This window comes from Artemia sp. Qi Xiang Cuo, chromosome 8 (genome assembly GCF_049724085.1).
Source record: "Artemia sp. Qi Xiang Cuo chromosome 8, ASM4972408v1, whole genome shotgun sequence".
NCBI lineage: Eukaryota > Metazoa > Arthropoda > Branchiopoda > Anostraca > Artemiidae > Artemia > Artemia sp. Qi Xiang Cuo.
In genome coordinates, this window is record NC_142801.1 from 5220877 (window position 1) to 5240267 (window position 19391).

Below are 19391 nucleotides of genomic sequence, written 5' to 3' on the forward strand. Positions count from 1 at the left end.
CCCCACAACCGTTTTTAGTCCCTGTTCCTTTTAAGGTTCAATCTTGAGATTCACCCTCTCTAATTATTAAAGAAAATTATTTAACATTTAAAGTTTTATACTGATATTGACCAAAAATCCATCACAATCACTAACCGTCACTTCATCGACAAAAACTGTCATTTTATCGACTAAAAGCGTCATTTCATTGACGAAATCCGTCATTTCATCGACACAAATCAGTCACAACGTCGACAGTCATAACATCGACACGTCAACTCATCGACAGTCACAATCAATACCCGTCACAACGTTGACAGCTATAACATCGACACGTCATTTCATCAAAAAAAAAAACTGTCGATGAAATGACGTGTCGATATTATGGTTGTCGACGTTGAGACAGATATCGTTTGTGACTGCCGATGAACTGATGTCCCGATGTTATGGCTGTCGCAGAGTTGACGTGTCGACAAAATGACGGATTTTCCGTGTCAATAAAATGACATTTAGTGCTTGTGACTGTTATACAAAATGGTAACACCCCTATTGGAATCAGGGAAAAACCCTAGTAGTAAATTTGTTTGATAGGCTATGTCTTTCTTGCTTAAAGAAAGGGAGGTTTTCAGGTCATATCGGATTAAAATTATTATTAACAAAATCCAACTAAAATTACGAAGTTAAAATTAGAATTAAACAAATTAGAATAAAAATTAAGGGAATTGAAATTCGAATTAAAAAATTTCAGATAAACTTAGAATAAACGGAGCCAAAAACATTGACACGAAGACGAAGAATCAACCCTTATTTAGTATGGCCTCCAGTCATTTCTAAGGCCACATTTTTCCACAGGATCTTTAAGGAAAATCCTATGCGTCTGAACTTAAGGTACAATTACACGATGAGGAAAATCGTGCAGAGGTGATCACACGTTTTTCCAGGCGGATTGAACAATATTATTTTCAACTTTAAAACCATGTAACCCATCATAGGTTAAAATAGACATTTCGTTGCTACAGCCTTTCGGACCTTGTTGCACCCAAAGATCCTTAATAGCTACCGAAAATCAACGACTCCAGTCTTTTTCGCAAAACTAATTCAATTGTCGAAGTGAAAATGACTCTTGATGATTGGTTCCTTACTTTTTGACTAAGATAGGTACCGATATCGACATAAAATCTCGCTCTGTTGACATTCTTGATGACGATATCTTTCTCTTATCTATTGAAATTGAAAAGCACTACATTTAATTTTTCGGTAGCGTTAATTTCAAAGCTGGAAATACCTGTAGAAGTCATGCAGAGCAGACCACTAGATAGCATGCCTCTTGATTTTCCATGACGTGTTTTCGGGCCAGAGGCAGATCATCTCAGGTTTAACTATCTTTGCTAGTAACGTTCTAGCGATGCTACTTCGGAGTACCAAAAGTAAACTGTAGTAAGAAGGCCTGAACACGCTCAAAAAGTGGTCACAGGTTTTTTAACAAGTTTCACAGGTTTTTTGGCCCTTTTTTTTATAGGGTTTGAAAATTTATAGTGGCAACACTTCAAAGTGGTTAATAATCAACAAGAAAAGAATCAACTCAGACAAAGAGCAACAGAAATTTATCAGGTAAAAAAGGTGTAGGCTTGAATGAGATCAGCCCATATTCAGACAGCATACTAGATTTTTCAGGAACTGCAAATCTTTGTACTCTAAAAGTGAAACCTTGCAGAAAAGGGTGAAATTTTAGTTTAGGCTAGCTACGTTTTGCATTCTGGGAAATGGGTTAGGTTAGGAAGATGAAACCATATTTATCTTGGTAAAATTCTACTTTAGCTACTTTTGGCTATCTTGGAAAGGGGATAGGTTAAGAAAATTACACTTTCAGGGATAGGTCTACAGGCTAAGGTTTGTCCTGGGAGGGTATTTTGAAGAAACTATTTCCACTCCTCCCTCTAGAGGGTCCTAACCTTTGATGACCTTTTGGTCAATATATACCAAATCATACTATTGAGTTTTAAATAAAGTGAATACTTTTTTTATGCTGATTACGAATAAAATAAGTATTTATCTCGGTCATGAATTTCAGCCCCCCCCCCCTCTAGAGGCTATACAGAAACACCCCCGGACTGGACATATAAAAGGGGTGGGGGGCTTAAATTAATTTATAAGATAAATTCTTATTATATTCTTAATAAGCACAAAAAAAGGCATTGAATGGTGTATTCACTTTAGGCCCCTAGTCCTAACTCAATAATATGATTTGGTATATATTGACCAACCTTTTAATATCTGTGTGTTATAAAACTGAAACCTTGCAAAATAGATCTTCTGGTAAAATTCTAGGTAAAGTTCTACGAAATCATATTTTTGAGTTAGGACTAAAGTGAATACACCATTCTATGCCTTTTTTATGCTGATTATGAATATAATAAGCATTTCTATTGGAAATGAATTTCAGCCCCCCCCCCTATATAGGCTATACCTAACCCTGAATTGGCATATATAGGGGGGGGGGGCTGAAATTCATTTCCGATAGAAATGCTTATTATATTCGTAATCAGCATAAAAAAAGGCATTGAATGGTGTATTTACTTTAGTCCTAACTCAATAATATGATTTCATAGAACTTTACCAAATTCTACTTTAGCTACTTTTGGCTATCTTGGAAAAGGATTAGGTTAAGAAAATGAAACTTTCAGCGATGGGTCTACAGGCTAAAGTATGTCCTGGGGGTAAATATTTACTAAATCATATTATTGACTTACAAATAAAGTGAATATTCCACTTTATGCCTTTTTTATGCTCTTTTTAAATATAATACTCATTTTTGTTGGAAATGAATTTTACCCCCACCCCATGTATACCAATTCAGGGTATATATTTACACATTTGGGGGGGGGGTAGGGATAAATTTTATTTCTGATGTAAATGGGAATTAAGTTTAAACTTTAATTCACTTTATTTGTAAGTCAATAATATGATTTGGTAAATATTTACTGTCCTGGGAAGGTATTTTGAAGTATCCACCTCCACTTCTTCACCCTCTAGAGGGTCCTGAAATTTGCCTAAATAACAGGTCTATACCTATTGAAATTTTGACAAAACAATTTTTTACCTTAATTTGCAGTTATAAGTTTCTTTTTCTCTGTTTTCAGTTCTGAAAATGCAATTCCTGTTATTTGAGTAGAATTTTTAGCCATATCAATGTTTTTTTTTTATTCAAAATTTAGGAAATGTATTTGATACCTTCAAAACCTTATAAATTAGGTTTGAGCAAAGTTATGAAGCCAAAAATAATTTTGTTTTACTTCATTTAAGCAGAAGGTTTATTTTGCAAGGTTTCACTTTTATAACACACAGATTTTTAAAGGTCATCAAAGGTCAGAAGGAGGGAGTAGAGGTAGGTACTTCAAAGTACCTTCCCAAGACATACTTTAGCCTGTAGACTTATCCCTGAAAGTTTTATTTTCCTAGCCTAACTCCTTTCCAAGATAGCCAAAAGTAGCTAAAGTAGAATTTTAACCTTATCTCTTATGTCCACCACATTCAAGCAGGGGTATTGTTTGGGGGTGGCAAGGGGGGGGGGGGCAGTTGCCCCCCTCCCAATAATGTTGAAAGAAAAAATATTATACATCCCATGCCATTTGACTATCCAGATACAGACCACTCTTGCCCCCCCCCCCCCCAGTAAAATTGCTGGAAATTTGCTCCTGCACTCAAGAATCAAAGTTGAATTTATCCTAATGAAATATACCATATGATGTATATATAAGTATGATGAAAATAAAATACTTTAGTTTCAAAATTATGGAAATTACAACTGAGAATTATGGAAATCCAACCCTCCAGAACACATAATAATAAGGTAAATGTTTTGTTATTCATATTATTGACTTACAAATAAAGTAAACATACAACTTGATGTCTTTTTTTATGCTCTTTGCAAATATAAGAATCATTTTGGTTGGAAATGAATTTTATCCCTCCCCCCTGTATATACCAATTCAGGGTATATATTTGCACATTAGTGGGGTGGGGGGAAAATTTAAACTTACCTCTCATTTACATCAGAAATAAAATTTACCCCCACCCCCCTAATGTGCAAATATATACCCTGAATTGGTATATATAGGGGTGGGGGTGAAATTCATTGGTACTTTTCTATTAACCAGGCTCTTTTGAATACAGCAATGCATACCAGTCACAAAATAGATTGAGAAGCATGATGAAAACAGGTTTACAATGCCTTCTGGGATATAAACAAAGGCAAGAACTGTATTTAATTTTTTTTTTTAGGGGGGGGCGGTACCTAGGTTAGGTTATGTATTTAATATATGGTATGTCCCCCACCCCCTTAATGTGCAAATATATAGCCCAAATTTGTTTCTAAACTATTATATATTCATCCTATTTTATTTTATTTCATTAGCATTAACCAAACTAGCACTATATAAAAGAGCCTGGTTAATAGAACAGTACAAATTCATTTCCAACAAAAATTATTGCTATATTTGGAAAGAGCATAAAAAAGGTATTGAATAGTATGTTTACTTTATTTGTAAGTCAATAATATGAATAACAAAAATATTACCAATATTAAATGGTTTCTAACCTAACCAAAATACCAACTGAAATATTTAGATTGAAATATACCACAATGTAGTGTATATGTATAGGAACCTCAAGCTTTGTGTTCATTTGCAAGATGGTGAGCTTAGTGGGGAAATATCCATACATAAGGGAATTAAGCAAGAGGCTATAACATCTCCTACTTTGTATAATAATAGTGTTTATGATGCACAACAGGTTATCTCTCCAAGTTATATTTTCAAGCATATTGACTTGTCACTTCTGGGTTGTGCACATGATCTTTTAAATCTTTCATGGTTGCTTTCTCCATTAGAAAATAATTTCTTGTGTCTTGAAAAGTCATGCAGGTATTGGTTTGCAGTTTAATGTGGAAAAGTCTGCTGTTTTGTTTTTTAATTGCCCTGAAGACAATGCTACAGTCAGGCTTGGTGGAATTACTGTAACACTGTTGAGTCACATTACATACCTTGGCCTGCTGATTGGTCTTAATCTTTGAGAGACCCAGTCTTTGCTTATTGAACACCATTCTAAAAAAGTGCACATTGACTATGAGGGTGTTGTCACTAGCTGTTGCAATTCAAGCCATAAATATTTGGCTTGTCTTTATAATGCAGTAGCTTTGCCTCATGTCTTGTACCTGTCTCCTTTTTGGAAGCTCCTGAGTGCATGAAACAAGAAAGGCATACGATCAGTATTTTTCAAGTATGCCCTATATTTTATCCAATTGCTGCCTTTTGTTAGAAACTGCCATATTGTTGCAAAGGCACTCCAAGTCATGACTAAGCAGAGTTATTCCATTTTGAAGGACAATTTTGACAGGGGTTCCAAAATTACACTGTCAAATCATCAGTATCTTTACCCTATGTAACACTTAGAAAGAAAGAAGATTTATATGATCTAGGTCACAATAGCACACTCCTTATGATTAACCAATTTTGTTATGCTGAGTACTACATACTTGAAATAATTTTGATAGTTTTATTACTTCTACTTTTTGAAGTGTTTTATACTATTATACATTAAATGAAGTTGAAGAAAAATAAAGAAACAAGAATGTACATGTCAAATACACCAGGTTCTGCCCACAGGCATTCCCCAAGTATTTTAACACGTGTTGAGTTGGGTTCTGACTTGTGTCAAAAACAGGTAATTTTTTTGTTGTGTTGAATTTGTAGGTGAAAATACTCTAATTTTGGAAAATTTGGGTTTTTTACCCTTTTCAGATAAAACTTCAAACAATTAGATTCATACATGTTTTCCTACATACTGAAACACTTTTCAAACCAAAAGTCTTTAAATTAGGACTTATGGAGTAGAAAAACTGTTTTTTTTACAAAAACTGTCAGATCAATAGTGCCTTTACCCTATACCTATGCGAATTTTGACCAAACAACATTATACCTTAATTTTCAGATTTTGGTTTCTTTTTCTCTGGTTTTAGTTTTGAAAACTCAATTCCTGTAATTTGAGTATAGTTTAAAGCTATATCCATGTTTTTTTTCTAAATTCAGGAAATATATTTAAAGATCTTTAAAACCTCATAAATTGGGACTAACAGAAGTTGTGAAGCTGAAAATATTTTTCTTTTCCTCCATTTAAGCAGAAGATCTATTTTGCAAGGTTTCACATCTGTAACACAGTCTATCAAAGGTCAATGTCCTCTAGATGGTGGACTAATTGAGATAGCTACTTCAAAATACCTTCCCAGGAAATACTATAGTCTTTAGATCCATCTCTGAAAGTTTCATTTTTTCAACTGCATAATTTTGCCAAACCCCAATTTATGGGATTTCAAAGATATGCAAATAAATTTCCAAAATTAAGAAAATGCCATTGCTATGGTACCATCGCTATTGAATTCTACTCAAGTAACAGAAGTTGTATTTCCAAGACTAAAACCAGAGAAAAAGAAACTAAAAGTTGAGTTAAATTGTTTTGTCAAAATTCCAATAGGTACCTGTGAAGTTGACAAATTTCTAAGACTTAGAAATCAGAAGAAGGTTAACATTGAAGCTTGGCAATACCATTCCAAAGTATGTTTTTGGCTGTAGATTCATTACTGAAACTTTAATTTCCCTGACCTAACCCCTTTCCAAGATACCAAAAAGTAGCTTGTCTAGAATTTACTGTTATACAGCATTTTCTAAGATTAGGTTCAAGCATTGAATGTGTGACCAAGATTAGGCTTTAGTGTTGTCCATATTCGAAATTTTGAATGTCTTATGGGGGGTTAAAGATTTCAAGCTAATCACATATGTGTTCAGAGGATTTCGACACATCTAATGATAAAACAATGCACTTTCTAGTTGGTATTGTTCAGATTTTACAGTTATTTAGCTGTCAAATAAATCTTTGTATGATTTATTAGCTGGCTAGATTATCCTGCTAGAGTAGAGGTAGATTAGAGTAGATGAACTGGCTGACTACTGGGTATCTTACCCTACACTTTGTTATTGGAATCTTGAAGATGCTAAACAGCTGAAATTATACTGATTGATTCTATTACTTGAAAATATTGAATTTTGCTTTTACCAAATCTGCTTGCCTATGGTATACATGAACCTGTTCAGACCTGTTGTAACAGGACTGAAATAAGACTAGACCTAACCTAACTGTGGTTGTTGTGTGAATTGGCTCAAAAGTTAAACTCAAGCACCAAAATACAAAGATTTTGAGTAGAGCCCTACAGATGACTCTTTACACATTCTATTCTTTTATATCATGACTGAGAATTAAATTCTATGATAAACAAGCTTGAATAAGGTCATACTGATGACTTTAATATTGTCTTTTTTATGAATTAGAAAATAGTATAAAGTCAACTCTAAGACAATTTATGTTTCCTATCATTATGAAGAAAAAAAAGTCTTTACAAATAACTTTTTGTGCTGCAATCTATATATAAGAGACTAAATAAAGCCATACAACTACCTTTTAACGAATTGTTTTATTATAGAGCAACCTAAATAAAGTCTACCAATGGAATATTTCATTATACTGTATTAATAAGAACCATGAATAATGTAATACAGATGACTTTAATATTGTCATTCTCTACAAATAAGCAAAAAGCAGTATAAAGTCAAAAATAAGTCAATATTATGTTTTCTCTCATTTTGATAAGTAAAAAAAGTCTTACAGCTGACTTTTTCTACTTAATCTGTATATAACAGGTTGAATAAAGCCATACAGATGTCTTTAATATTTTCACTCTCTACTAATAAGCAGAAAGCTCTGTAAAGTCAAATATAAGACAATATTGTGTTTTCTCTCATTCTGAACAATAAAAAATAGGTCTTACAGATGACTCTCTACGCTATACCTCAGTCTGTGTATAACAGCCTGAACAAAGCCTTGCAGATGACTTTACAGATTATACTATTATTGAGTAATCAAAATAAAGTAATCCAGAGTGCTAGAGATTTTCTTTATTAGTGATACTTGGTCTTTTGTACCTTTTTTTTTGATGGGTAATAAATAAATAATAATAACAATAAAGGTAGATCTTTTATTCAGAACCAAGTACCTATAGCAAAAATCTCATTTAAGGTACAAGCAAAATATAACAAGCAGGAATGCAAGCAATACTCATAGATGAAAACAAACATGAGATAGGAGTAGAAAGATTACCTTATCTTAGACCTTAGATCTACCTGTGCTGTCAGAGGCACCCAGGGCATCAACCAGACTTTGCTAATCTTTTCCTTGGGCAGCTGTGTATATGTCTTCCCAATTGGGTTGAAGAGAAGCATGGATACTGCACAGATCAGACTGGTATGTTTGTTGTGGAGTGTTTTGAGGTCTTCCCTCTCTTAGACTGCCATTTGAGTGCCAATGTAAAGTGGCTTTTGGGATCTGAGTGTCCTGCATTTGGACAATATGGCCCAAGTATCTCCACCTCTGAGCTCTAATAATGTAAGTCACCAGAGGCTGGTTGGCAAATTTGTGGGCTTTTTCATTTGGGATTTTGTTTGACCAAGAATATTTCAAATTCTTTGAAGACTATTGTTCTTGAATACAAAGATTCTCTTCTCCTGCTGTTGGTTCAAACTCAAGGTTTTGGCTGTGTAAAAGAGGACTGGGATGGGATTGCTGTTGAACAGGGGTAACTTAAGCCAGATCAAGTAATTTTATGACTTCCATATGCACTTAAGCCTATTGAAAGCAGCATTTACCTGATCTATTCTGGTCATTATTTCTTTGGATATTGATCCCATATTCTCTAGTATGCTTCCAATGTACCTGAATTCCACAACCTGTTCAATTTCTTCATTTCGAGATCTAATATGAAGTGGGGAATCAATAGTCGCCATTGTTTTTGTTTTGCTTGAATTTATTCTTAGGCCAAAATGGCTTGCTTTTTGCTGACCCTGTTTGAAGCAGCTCTTGCTGATGTTGCTTGCACAACTGTAGCATTGTAATATCATTTGCAAAGTCTAGGTCACCAACTTTCACTTTGGCACAAAGTTTTTGGCACAAAGTTTGACACTGTTGGTTGCAGAGTTGCAGAGAATGAAATCAATGATTATCACAAAAAGTAACAGCAACAGTACATGGCCTTGTTTGATGCTAGATATAATTTGAAAGTATTGGGTTTGGCCTTTGGGTATCTTGATGCAGCACTTGCTGTCCTTGTGAAGAGCTATGATAACTGCAATGATTATACTTGGGATCCCATAATAAAGAAGGGTCTTCCACATACTTGACCAATCTACAGAGTCAAAGGCCTTTTCAAAGTCTATAAAAATCATGTAAAGCTTTGAGCACCATTCCTCACTCTGCTCAGTGAGGACTCGCAAAGTAAATATAAGATCAGTGCAAGAACGGTTCGGGCGGAACCCGTATTGTTCATCCCTTAGGAGCTTTCTGAGCTCATTTTGGATCCTCTTCAAAATGACATGACACAGTAGTTTACTGGAGACCTATAGTAAGTTTTCCCATGTTGTAGTAAACAGGGTGGTCCAGAATATTATAAGTGCTGCAACTGAGACCTTTATCATCTCTGCTGATATACAGTCCTCTCCTGATGATTTACCATTCTTCAATTGCTTGGCAGCTACTTGAATCTCTACAACACTTGGTGGCTCCGCACTAATGTTTAGGGAGAAGAATGGCATTGCAGGAATTTCGGTTGGTGGCCTATTGAGGAGTCTTTGGAAGTTGGATGCCCATAACTCATTCACTGATGTTTGTTTGGTCATGAGTACACCAGATGGGTCCCAAACTGTGCTGTTGATGGTGTGCTTCTTTCCAACTATGTCACTTGTGATCTGATATAGGGCTCTAGAATCTCCTCTCTTGGCTGCTTCTTTGGCAAGTTTGGCTTTGATCTCAATCAGGGTTTGGTGGTTGTTCCTTGTGCTCTTTGTTAGGGCTTTGCAGTAGCTTGCATTTTTCAAGATTAAACTGCTTGGTGTTTGGCTTTGAAGAAGGTTTTTTTTATGAGTTTCCTCTCTCTTATGAGATCCCAGGTTTGGCTAGAGAGCCATTGGTCTTTAGGGCATTTCTTGTACCCCAATATTTGTGTTGCCACTGTATGGAAGAAGTTTTTTATGGCTTCTCACAGTTCTTCTTGATCTGGATTATCTTGCTTGGAAAGTGATTCAAATCTATTAGAAAGCTTGATCACAAAGTTTCTTTTTACTGTGCTACAAAGTAGTTTATCCAAGTCAAAAGTTGGGTTTGGATAGGGTACTTGTTTAACATTTTTCTTCAGTTTGACTTTAAATTTGGCAATCATCAGGTTATGATCTGACCCTACATCAGCTCCTCTATGTGAATGTATTTCCACACGGCTAGTGCAATATATGTGACTCACTAGGCAGTGGTTGATCTGATTTCTGATAACACTATCTAGAGAGGTCTAGGAATATTTGTGGATATCATGGTGTTGGAACAAACTCCCAACAATAGCTAGTTCATTTGAGAGCACAAAATCGATTAAAAGCTCGCCAATTTTGTTTAGATTCCCAAGGCCATGGCAACCCATAGACTGGGGGCAATATTTGTGGTCATCACCTATTTTTGCATTGAAATTAATGACAAAACAGGCTATGTCATGTCTAGTTATATCACTGGCAACTGACTGCAGGGTTCTGTAGAATTCTTCCTTTATATCATTACTTGCTTTGTTTGTGGGTGCATAACAGACCACTACAGACAGTTTTAAATGCTGGCTGGTAAACCTAGCAGTAAGAATTCTGGTTGAAACTGGCTGCCACTTAAAAAAGGATATACTGTTTTTTCTCGTCATCATAAGGGCATCTCCGTGTTCTCTCTTTGACTCTAGTCCATTGAGTATGATGCTGTGTTCACTTGGCAACTTTTTGAGGCCTGAACCAAGCCATCATACCTCAGACAGGGCAAGGATATCAGCATTGTACTGGCTCATTTCTTTCAAAACTTGTTGTTCCTTGGGCAGCTGGGACATTGTAAGTAGACAGACAAGACAGCTTTATTAAAAGCCACATTTATGCTTAATTCATAACAGATAAATTGTTGAACTCACTACATCTTCCCTCTTTTGAATACAAAATGCCCATACCACAAAACAACAATAAATATGCTTTCACTTAACCTGGGTATGGAAAGCAATTTTTGATTATTTCACTTTAGTATTGTGATACTATGGTCTAATTGATTCACAGGTCTAAATGCTTGGGTTTTCTTATTTGTCTCCCAGATCTGATGGTCAGACCTTGGTGAGTTTCAGCAACTGTGTTTTGTGTAAAATCTCTTGATTGTCAATGGGTCATCTGTAAATGAAATGTTGTGCAGTGGAAGGGATCTCAGCATGTGATTGCAAGCCTTCTTGGTTAGGGGCTGAGAGTTCTTTGTAAGGAGTTAGTTTTTGGGAATGGGGACTTTGATGCTGATCATATGAAGGGGTTTTGTATGAGGCTTAATATGAAATTTGAATTATATTGACTGTGTACTAATTCATCATCTTCGTGAACTGTATCAAACAGTTTGTGGTAACAAACTGTAAGTAAGCAGCAACCCAGCTGAATAGTAACCAAAACTGTTAAAAACAGTTTTGATACCAATAGATATATCAAAAGAGTTGGATTTTTATGCTGATTCCAAATATGTAAGTTTCCTTCAGTTTAGTCTTACCCATCAAAGGCTACAAGCCTGTGAAAATTTGCAAAAAAATTTCTTCTTTTCAAAATTTCGAAAATTTTTGAAGCTTCTAGTGTTCAAGCTTCTATCTGCTAAATAGTGGAATTTGGTATTTTTTGCCTTAAGAAAGATGCGTGTTTATTTTTTTTTCAGGGGTGATTGTATCTACCCATGGGTCCTAGAATATTGGGAGAGCGCTCATTTGAACAGAAATTCAAAGTTATAGTGGCCTTTTTCAGTGACCAATGAAATTGGAGGGCAACTAGGGCTCCTCCCATTGCCTTTATTCTCGAAATCGTCCAATCAAAATTTTGAGATAGCCATTTTGTTCATTATTGTTAAAAAGGCCAAAAAAATATACCTTGGAGGTTTCATGACCCCCCACATCCCATGGGGAAAGGTCTTTAAGTTAAAAATTTTGCCCATTCTTTACGTGTAGTATTTGCTATTGGTAAGTATGCATACATTTTTTGGGTTAGGGGGAGGGCAAATTTTCTACAGGTGGAATTTTTCACAGGGACAATTTTTGTGGAGGGGGGGAGTTCAAGGGGTGAAATTTTTCAGGGAAAATTTTACACTGGTAAGATTTGCCAGAATTTCTATACAAGATTCTTCTTACGTTTTGCTTTCTTTGATTCAATTTTATGCATGGAGATGTTAAGGGTAAGTGTCTGGGGCATATTTTCACCAGAATTGAATTGTCTAGAGCAGTGGTTCTCAAATTTATTTTGACACTGTACCCCTTTTTAACCAGAAAATATTTTAGGTACCCCTTCTCAGTTACTGTTACTAAGTAAACTATAGCTAAAATATTTATAAAATTGCCAGTTTCAGAGTTAAAGGTATTTTTTTATGTTGGCTGGCAGTGTATCCCCAAAATTTTTTTTTGTACCTCCAAAGAGTATGCGTACCGCAATTTGAGAACCACTGGTCCAGAGGAGGGATTTTCCCGTGGAAGTGTAGTCAGATTTTCGGGCATTATTTAAAAAACGATCAAAAATTAAATAAAAAAACAATTTTTTTCAACTGAAAGTAAGGAGCAACATTAAAACTTAAAACGAACAGAAATTATTATGTATACAAGGGGGTTTGCCCCTTGTCTTTACGCTAAATACCTTTCTCTTTACGCTAAATTTTTAGTTTCAAAGTTTTTTCTAGTACTTTCATAAGGGCTATTTATTCTAATTAAACCCTTCGTGATTCAAGGGTGATTCTTAAAGAATTGGAACAAACTCCGAACTTTAGCGTAAAGAGCAAGGTATTGACAAGGGGGCAAACCCCCTCATATACATAATAAAAACATACAAATGTAGAAGTTCTTTAAGTAAGTTAATTCGTGAGTTATGTATATTTGGTTACTAATAAAAACGTTTCTAAATAAAATTAAAAGTTCTAGGGCTCTTTTTAAGTAACCCAAAAAATTGACGGGCAACTAGGCCCCCTCCCCCATCCTTTTTTTTTCAAAATTGTCATTTAGAAATCCATTTAGCCAAAAAAAAGGATGTTGTTAGTAATCTGGATGTTGTTTGTATCTCAGCCAGACATAGCATGGCAAAAAAGTAGATTTTCTGCTGCTTTGGTTCCTAATCTTAATCATTTTTATGTTATACACTCGTCGGTTATCTTCATGTTTTTCAGTCTGCATAAAGATAGCACATGCTTCAAGCTTGGTATGGCATACAGCAGGAGGACTAATAGGTTGGTATAATTCCGTATTTAAGTCGTCGACTACTTTCTTTTGACGATCTTCATGTAAGGAGAGAATTGCACATACATCAAGCTTGGCATTCCATATAGCAGAAGGACTAATAGGTTGGTATAATTTCCTATTAAAATGGTCGAAGAAGTTTCAGCACAGTAGACTGCAGTTTGCCCAACTAAGACATCAGCATTATCCTTAGCATTTAGAACTTTACATCCTGAATTTGCATGCTTCTGAATATTTAAGTTGATGAAGAATTTTTTTATTTTTGGGATTTCTCAAAATTTCCCAAACATCATCCTGAGTCTAATGGGGGGGGGGGGGATTTTCCTTGAGGAAGTGTTTTGGAATATTTTAACGGGGGATTTTTGAGTGTTGACGAGGGATATCAAGATAACAGATTAAACGGGGAGCATTTGTCACTGGCTGTTACTAAATGAAATCCTTTTGACTGAATCTCGATTCTACTGTTAAAGAACCTCACTATGAATCATAGCCATAACATCTGGGGTCGTCGCGTTATTAGATTACTACTCATTACCAGTACAATATATTATAAGGATTCAGATTCCTTAGGGAGTGGTTGGAGGCATGAAGGACTAATTATTCTGAGAAATACTGACATGAAGAGACATAAATAAGAAATAATGTATTCATTTTCTACTCACATTTGTAGTACAAGGCTTGCTCAGAAATATCAAAATAAATGGCACTGTAATTTACTGGTGGCACTGTGGTGTGGAGCACGATTATAGGTACATCAAGTTAAATCTATTTATGAAGTGTACTTGGACTTAACTTAGCTGACACTAGGTTTATCCTACCCTGAAAGATAGGTTTCAACTCGGCTGTATCTAAACCGTGAGTTCAATGTTTTGCTTGAACATGGTCTGAAAGTAGATTCTCTAAAATCTAACTAAAAAATTCTCCGGGGACTGAAAGAGACTCACCAAAAACTTGCAAAAGACTGGCGAAAAACTGCAAATCCTAGCTACTATATTATCCAAATTTTGCCGAGGGTTAAATTAAGGTGTTACTAGAGATGTGTCACCCGTATTCCTATTGGACTAAGAAATACATAGTTCGATTAAAAACCACACGATTTGACTACCTCAACTTTCTTATACTTTAAAGCTACAAGATTTGCATCTTGGAATTTTTCCTGTCAAACAAAGTATTACTTTTTAAATTTATTGCTAACGACTTGTCACTTAGTTTCCAGATGGCTTATAATTTATCGTGATGGAAGTTTGTTGTGGGACAATACAACTTGATTACATTGGAATACCTAAACTTTGTTTCGGAACAATATAACTTGATTACATGAAAATATTTTGTATGTCTTGTGGCTATTTTTTGTCTAATAAATTCTTCTCTCTCTTAATAGTTTGGTGATTTAAGTTCTTAAAATTATACTACATTGTTGATTGCTTGTCACGTAACTTTTAGTCACACTGATATTTATTACAAATTCTTGTGACGCTTTGTGCTTCTGCTTCAAGATATATTTATTTATCGCTAGTACATTTGCGGTGGGAAAGATTATACAATGTTTTTTTAATCAAGATACATTTGTTTGCTACTTTTTAAATTGCACAACCAGGCCTAATTTGATGTCTGTGGGTTACATGATTTTAGGTTAATAGTTTAAGCGGTTCTATTTTACATGGGTTTAGGTTAATGATTTAAGTAGTTCTATTTTACATGGGTAACTTTAACTTGGAAGGAAAGGAGGCTTACAACGTAATATGAGGTTTTTGAATTTTGATCCCGTTACATATTACTCTTCCCATTGTTAACGATGTCCCCGTCGTTGTGCTCAATACTTCTCTTTCATTTTTTGAATTTTGATTACGTTTTGTTATTGTTAATTCTAAACTTAAATAATTTTTATATTAATTAATTCAATTCCATCAAGACGTAAATTTTAAACATTCCTGACTACCTTATGGTGTTTACATTTATGAAAACATTACTTTAAGTTCTATCACCTATTTCACTCTATTTGGCGAAAAGGCCAAAGAGTTTTTTGCTGAATATAAAATATTGATTATATAATTGAATAAGTAAATATTGTTTTCCTCCAACTAATGCTGAAAATACCTTCACCTGATATGCTAATTATTCTACATGATTTAATTCTCTTGTTTCTGACATTACAATTATTCTACTACCTGACATGATACTGAAATTGAAATTACACGTTCACCACTTCTAATTCTACATTATATTTCCACCTGACGCTTTACTGATACTATGAGCTACTGACTTCTAAGAGCAGTTTTTTACATCTAACTTGTAATAAAAAATATATATGAATTAAAACAACTTGCAGAAGAAACGTATTGACACATTATTTAAAGATGTTAACTTGATATCTGAGAGCAACACTGGAGTAATGTCACTTGCACTTGTTTCATCTATTTCTTGGAATTTTTCTTAATATTCACTAAAGTTAAATGGTAGATACATAAGAATTCACACTTAATTCATCGTCCTAAATATCTCTATTATACTCACATTCGCTTTCATTTGATTTTAGCTTCCGTTGAATTTATGTCTGAGTTGGCTAATTGTTTATGGTTTGTCTTCTAGGTTTTCCATTTTTGACACTTTATACTTGGTGTAAAGTTTCAAAATTTTTATAAGTTTGACTTCCTTCTTCTTCTTCTATTTCACAGCAGGCGTGCTTTTCAGTTGATACTATTTAGCCCTTTTCCTTTTGCTTCAATCTGTGGGCTACAGAGCTACTGGGTTGGTTGTCTCTTATTTATTAGATATTCTCAGATATCTTTCAGTAGATCTTTCGACTCAAGGAGTTCAAATATTAGATGATAGATAGCGATTTCTGTGCTCTGTCTGCAGGTATAGTTGGCTAGGCTCTTGGCTGATAGTGAGATTTTGTGGTGTTTGAAGCACTTTAACAGTTTACAATGCAAAGTATGCTGTGCAGACGTCAGCATATTACATTCAAATAGGCAGTGGTCAATTGTTTCATTATTCATATTACAATACCTGCAAAGAGGGGACAGGGGAACTGAACCACTCGAATTAGGAAACTGATACAAGAATGCAAGAAAGTTTAGTCCATTTGTTCCAGAACGAATTCTATAATAAATTTTAGAAAAATACTTATTGGGAAAGGTGGAAAGAGTAGGATTTTTCTTATTAAACATAATATCTGATAGTCTCCATCGGTAAATATCTCTAATGGGGATTGGTCTTCCACTTGGCTGGTCAATATTTGTAGCATTTTTTGCTATTTCATCAATCTGATGATTACCACTTATACCAGAGTGGCTAGGAATATACTGAAGATAAGTTCTTATGCCACTTGAAGCAAGATTATCTATAATACTAAGACAATGATAAGTGTCAATATCCAGCTTATACTGAGGAGCTGAAGTCAGCAACTCAAGGCTTGATAAAGAGTCAGAATAAACTGTTATATTATTTGAATTAGCAATCAAGGGTTTATTTTCCGTAAGGTGTTCTAATTCCGTGACTATGGCATTTAACTCTGGAGACATTATAGATACATTATTATACAATCTCTCACCCATTGCAATTTTCAGGTGAGGAAGGAAGGCACCACTTGCTACCTTACCATTCATTTTAGGCCCCTCAATCAAGATTTAGAATTATTGATTATGATTAATTGCGTCTAGTTCAGCTAAGTTTTTCTCGACAAAAGTGAGGAGGGTTAGATCTTTAGTCCACTTTTAGAAATAAGTACTTGTTATGGGGATTCACCAATTCCATGGAGTGGATTGGGGGAAAGTAGGTGCAATAGACTTTGCGGGTACAGGGACTTTCTTCTGAATATTGGCACACTCATCTGCAATGCGTCTATACATGAATGGATTTCTTAACCAATTATGTAGGGTGTGTGAGCTATTTGATTCAATTTTTGTATGATGTTTTATCAAGAAAAAGCTACGTCTCTCCCTTATTGTTGTTAATCCACTCTCCACAAGCAGAAACTTGGTGCTTGTGGGTTTCCTAATACCAAATATGAGACGTATTATATCCTTTTGTATTGTTTCAATTTTTTGCGTCTGGGTCTTTGCACATGCACCATATACGATGAGCCCATAGTCAATATGGGGTCTTTTATGTGATTTATAAAACTGGAGTAAGGTTTTCTCCTTACAGCCCCAGGGTGTTGAAAGAAGTCTTTTTAGTATAATTGTTTTTCTATAGCATTTTTTTATTGTGTTTGAAATGTGGAGGTGGAAATTAAGTTTTTGGTCAAGCATGAGACCTAGGTACTTAATATGATTATCTTCTGGAATAGTTGTTCCATTTAGAGTTAGTCTTGCATTAACATGATTTCGCTTTCGGTGAAATTGGATTATTTTTGACTTGTTAGGTGTAATGGGTAAATCTGAATGTTGAGAGAATTTTTCAAATTGGAAAATTGACTTTTGCACCTTTGACCGTGCAATCTCAAAGGTATTGCGAGATGACCATAGCACCAGATCATTAGCATATTGTAGATTCACGTGGAGGACGTTCATGCCCCAGACATCTAGGGCAAAGAGGAGGCAGCTCAGGACTGCTCCCTGAGGAAGGGTTTTGGTTATTTTCTTTCGGTGTGAAGAGGCTAAACCTACACAAACAATGAAACTTCGCAATTCTATGAAAGATTTTATAAAAGATACTAGCTTGGGGGGTAGTCCAAGGTTTGCAAGTTTAATTAAAAGGATTTGGTGGTTCACATTGTTAAATTCCCCTTCAAAATCTGGGAAAGCTGCAACTAGGACATTATTTTTTGAGAATGATTCATTTATTGCATTTTTTAACAATATGAAAGCATCTGTTGAGGAATGGTGTTTCCTGAATCCAGTTTGAGTGTGAGGGATCATATTATTTTTTTCAACAAACCAGAGGAGTTGGTAATAGATCATTTTCTCCATTATTTTCCCCATCACAGGAGTAATCATTATGGGCCTATAAGACTCAGGGTTATTTTTGGGTTTATTTTTCTTTAGGATTGGTAGGAGGGACGAACATTTTCAGATATCGGGGAATATAGATGAAGCCCAAGCGTGATTATAACAATTTAGCAGTTCTTGTTTGTATGAAGGGGTGAGATTCTTTATCCATGTAGGATGTATATTGTCATAGCTGCCGCTAGTCTTGGTCCTAATATGATGTATTGCATTATTCATTTCCTGGATTGAAAATGGATTAGTTATGTACTTTGATCCTGGGCGAGGTTGGTAACTTGGGATCATAGGAATTGGGGGCATTTTGTTACAATTATTTGATGTTAGCTTATTAACAAAGAGTGTCAAATAGCTTAGCTTTTTCATTATCATTGTCATCATGAGTATTATTATGTATAAGCTCATACAGGAGTGGATTGGGGGAAGTCTTTTTCTCACAGATGTGGCTTATGACTTTATGTATAATTGGCTCATGTGTTTCTCTGGAGATTATTTGCAAAATTATTCCAGTAGTCATATTTAGCATTTAATATGGTCCTTTTTAGATTAGATTCTGCTTTAATTTTTTTTAAATATGTAGTAGGTGATGTTTTTTTTATTAAGAATGTTCTCCTAGCTGCCTTTTTTGTTTTCTATTTATTTTGCCACTCATTTGTCCACCATGCTTTGAGAATATGTTTAGGGAAGGTTTTCCTGGATGTGTTCATGGGGATAGCATGATTAGCTGTATTTATTAGTAAAGATGCCAAAACTTCATCTTGTGTGTCAACTGTTGCGTTTGAAATGCATAAATTTTGGGTGAAACTTGTCATTTCATCATTTAGCTTATTTTGGACTTCCTGTATAAAATTGTTCGTACATGATATGGTTTTTCATATCATATTCGATGGCTTGGTAGTTTATTATAAAATATAACACTTTTTTATTCAGGTGGATTGGAACTTAATTTAATAGTCTACTTCTACATCCTGTCATTGATATGTTTACAAGGTAGATAATGGTTGAGAAATTAATCACTGGGAATAGCTATGTTATTAGCTGAGCTGGGTATCTTCTCTGGG

The 19391-nt window shown here is 34.8% G+C and overlaps 1 protein-coding gene across 1 annotated transcript in view; it reads left to right on the forward strand.

Moving 5' to 3' along the window:
* The first annotated feature begins 1473 nt into the window (after positions 1-1473).
* LOC148949091 (uncharacterized) overlaps positions 1474-19391 on the forward strand; it is a 49721-nt gene continuing 31803 nt past the window's right edge. The window contains exon 1 of the mRNA XM_089093163.1: positions 1474-1590. The gene's annotated coding sequence lies outside the window, so the exon portion shown is untranslated. The remainder of the gene's footprint in view (positions 1591-19391) is intronic.